The sequence below is a fragment of the Octopus bimaculoides genome, unplaced genomic scaffold (genome assembly GCF_001194135.2).
Source record: "Octopus bimaculoides isolate UCB-OBI-ISO-001 unplaced genomic scaffold, ASM119413v2 Scaffold_107074, whole genome shotgun sequence".
NCBI lineage: Eukaryota > Metazoa > Mollusca > Cephalopoda > Octopoda > Octopodidae > Octopus > Octopus bimaculoides.
Genome location: NW_026373665.1, coordinates 19,699 through 23,982, shown reverse-complemented (window position 1 = coordinate 23,982; position 4,284 = coordinate 19,699). Strand labels below are relative to the sequence as shown.

The 4,284-nt window shown below is 35.2% G+C and overlaps 1 protein-coding gene across 1 annotated transcript in view; it reads right to left on the bottom strand.

Moving 5' to 3' along the window:
- Positions 1–4,284, bottom strand: part of LOC106879750 (heparan-alpha-glucosaminide N-acetyltransferase) — a gene marked incomplete at its 3' end in the record, with an annotated part of 30,017 nt that overhangs the window by 6,337 nt on the left and 19,396 nt on the right. The window lies entirely within an intron of this gene.

Below are 4,284 nucleotides of genomic sequence, written 5' to 3'. Positions count from 1 at the left end.
CTCACTGTGAATCATTTTCTACACATTGTCAATCCTACTAATAGAGCTGACACCCAAAACATTGAAAGACTTTGGAAGAGTGCTAAAGAAAAAATTAAAAGGCAAAATGGCACTCACAGAGGTCTATTGGACTCATATATGTGCGAGTTTTTGTGGCAACAAGAGATTGAATTAAAAGAGTCAGATCCTTTTGATTTAATACTTCAGCACATTGTTGACTTTTGGCTTCCTCAATTGGCATTCAGTAAGATGTTTAATCTTTTTTGTTCATACAACGGGGTGAGATAACTCAATTTTTTAATGGGCATGAGATAACCAAAAAGTACCGGTACGATGTATTTTCAGGCTAAATAGTAATTCTGCTTATGTTTGTGTAACTGAGATAATTTGGTTGCATTAAATAGCTATCGATTTTACACTTCCTCCTATATTCTCTAAGTGTAACAATATAGAAACATTTCTCATGGCACCAGCACAAAATTTACAGATGCTTACATTTTTTATATTCTCCGTGAAGTTTTCACAGGTCCAGCTAATTATTATTATTATTACTACTACTACTACTACTACTACTACTACTACTACTACTACTACTACTACTACTACTACTACTACTACTACTACTACTACTACTACTACTATTATTATCATTAAGGTAGCGAGCTGGCAGAATCATTAGCACACCGGGCAAAATGCCTAATAGCATTTCGTCCACCTTTACGTTCTGAGTTCAAACTCCGCCGAAGTCGGCCTTGCCTTTCGAGGTTGATAAAATAAGTACCTATTAAGCAATGGGGTCGATGAAATCGACTTAGCCCCTTCCCTGAAACTCCTGGGTTTGTACCAAATTTCGAAACCATTATTATTATTGCTGTTGTTGTTGTTGTTGTTTTTTTTGTTGCAATTATTCAGGTGGCAAGCTCGCTGACTCATTACTGCGCGTGTACAAAATTCTTAGGAATTTTTCGTCAGTCTTTATGTCCTGAATTCAAATTCCATCATTTAGGCGTTCGATAAAACAAGTAACACTCAAGTACTGGGGTCGATGCAACCGTCTTCACCCTCCCCACAAAACATTCTAGCCGTCTGCCAAAATTTGGGACTATTATTCACAGCTTCTTTTGTATTTCGAGTACCTATTCCGATAAAGAACAATTCTACGTTTCTCGAAAGTTTATAAATTCTTATGACATCAACAATACAGTACCATTCCGTGGCACTTTGGGTAAGTGCCTTCTACAATATCCCTAAGTTGACTAATGCCTTGTGAAGGAATTTTGTAGACAGAAATCGTCACATACACATATATATTAGTGTGTGTATATGTATGTACGTATTATGTATGTATGTATGTATGTATGTGCGTGTGTGTGTGTGTGTGTGTGTCTTTGTATTGCTTACGGTTGTCTCACCATTCCCGCCGTTTGACAATGGGTTTTGGTTTGTTCATGTTCCCGTAACATAGCGGCTCGGCAAAAGTGATTGATAGAATAAGTACCAGACTTCATAAAATCTCTGAAGTACAAAAATCGATTTATTTCGACTAAAAAACATTTTCAAGCGGGTGCCTCAGCATTGTCGCAGTCCAGTGACCGAAACAAGTAAGAGATATATTATAAAAAGCTAGCAATAATGAGATTAAAAGTACAGAAGTGTTACTTGTAAGTTTCATGAAAGCATGTAACAGAAGTAACGAAACCGTTAATGAGTACAGGAACGTAGAGCTGAAGAGCAACATATAAATATTTATATGTGAATTGGCCACAGTCCAATAAATGAAACAAGTAGCATAGTGAGTTGTGAATATGTTAGTTTATACTGTTGACATATATTCTGGAGAAATATCATTATAGATTAATGTTCAAGCAAATTATGAAATATTAATTTCGATTTAATTATCGAAATGTAATGATTTGAGAGTAAAAAAATACCGAATATATATATATATATTTTACTTTATTTGTTGATTCACTGCTTACACTATCTTATGTTTTTAAAAATGTATGGAAAGAACGGAGTAATGAACATACAGATTTCATTAGAAATGTGTCTGCATATCTGTTTGAGTGTTTGTATATGTATATGTAGATGTGCATGTATATGTATATGTATATGTAGATAGATAGATAGATAGATAGATAGATAGATAGATAGATAGATAGATAGATAGATAGATAGATAGATAGATAGATAGATAGATAGATAGATAGATAGATAGATAAATATGGATTGATGAACAGATAGATATAAATAGGGAGAGAGAAAAAGAGAAAGAAACAGAAAAAAACAGTGATAGATTAAGATAAAGACAGACATACATAATTTTACATACATGTATACATGTGTGTGTGTGTGTACTAGCAGAAATACCCGACGTTGCTCGTGTTAAAGAGAATAATGAAATTTAAAAACGCTGTCTAGATTACGCAGGTCTCAACTGCTAGTAGCTAAGATACCAAGTTTCTACATTAATAATTCTCCAACTCATGCCAGCATGGAACATAGACGTTAAGTGAAATGTTAAAAGAAAGTTTTCAACTCATATATGTATATAAAGTAAATGCACGTAATTCAAAAACACGTCTGGTGTAGCTTATTTCGTAACCAAAAGCAGGTACAGATTATAGACAGTGAAAGACTGATTTTGGTGATTCATTTGACAGAGGTAGTAGAGAGCCAATCCGATGATAAATCTGACCTTGGACCTTGAAAGTTTACATGAATCCTGGCTCAGTTAAATCTCTTGTGGCTCCAAATGATGTGGTCTGTAGTGCAGCGTTGTATTGTCTAATTTTGTTTTGGGAGTGCTTGGAATCTTGGTCAGTTGATGACAACAGTTTCTTCAATGGCTCTGGAAGTTGGGGGATTGCGGAGAGTTTAACCTTTCCTCCACTGCAGCACAGTGCAGGTGTTTCTCCAGGCCACTTCCTTGCTTTACAATGTATGCACTCAGTTGTCATTGCACCAATGGAAACTCTAGTGTCATCTGCATAATTGAAAGCTGCTTCATAGAAGTTGCTTCTCTGAATTGTTGCAACTGCTCTTCATTCTGCAGTGAAGATCCTATTCTTTGTCAGCCGTGCATACCTCTATTCATCACTTTGAGATGCTCTAGCTTTTGTAGTGCACAGACTGTTCGTTTCTTGGTATGCTTCCCTTTCTACAGTTGTCTCTCTTCCCTGGGAAAATTTGACACTTTCCTTCTAGGCATGGTTATATACGTATACAGAAATACACAGGTGCAGAAGATAGTAAACAATGAAAATAACTGGGTAACGGAAATTATATTTCTTAAAACGACGGGCAGAAAGTAAATATGGAATATTTATGGAAGATAAAGAATTGTACGGGCTGAAGTGAAATTTGTCACTTAGTGAGCCAAAGAGCCAGTATCAAAGGAACCAGAAAAAAACCGTTGACAACAGAAAAACACAAGACCGTTGCAAACCTAAATAAGAAATCTTTAGTGAAATTCACTAAGTATACGGATTTAAGTGAAATTTATGAAGTTACTTCTGTCAGTAAATTATGTATGAAATTACTTTCATCAATAATTGTGAACTTCTTTCTGTCAGTAATTTGTCGTTGTTTGTAAATAGCGATTGAAAACTTACAGTGAAAACAATATCGATTGAACTGAAAACAATAATGTCTGAAAAATGAAAGTGAAAACAATAGAAAGTGAGTGAGATATAAAGAGAGGAGAGAGAGGGGGGTAGCTAGTTAAACAAATAAGATAGATAGATAGATAGATAGATAGATAGATAGATAGATACAGAGAAATTGATAGATATAGAGATGGATAGAGAGATATAAATAGAGAGACATAGAGGGATTGAGATAGATAGATAGAGAGAGAGAGAGAGAGATGGATAGAGATATATAGACAGAGAGGTTTAAACGTCACTGACGCTAGAAAACCGAAAGTAAATATTTTAGAAAACTTTCAAAGAGATAAATCTAATATAAAAAGCACTATTTTTTATGACCAATGGATGTAAGGGAGACAATCAATTTCTGAACGTTATTTTGCAAAGAGTTACCTCTCTTCTCCACGTAACCCAGGAACGGGTGTTTTCTTCCCCCATAGGGCCCGTTACTCATTATGTGAAAAATTTTAAGAGTCTAAAACCATCCCTGGAACATAACTAATGTATGTTCTCAGTTTGGAGAAAATCAGTTGAAAAATACGGCCGTTATAATATTTTACACACACACACACACACAGAACGGGATTTATATGTGTGTGTGTGTGTGTGTGTGTGTGTGTGTGCGTGTGTGTGT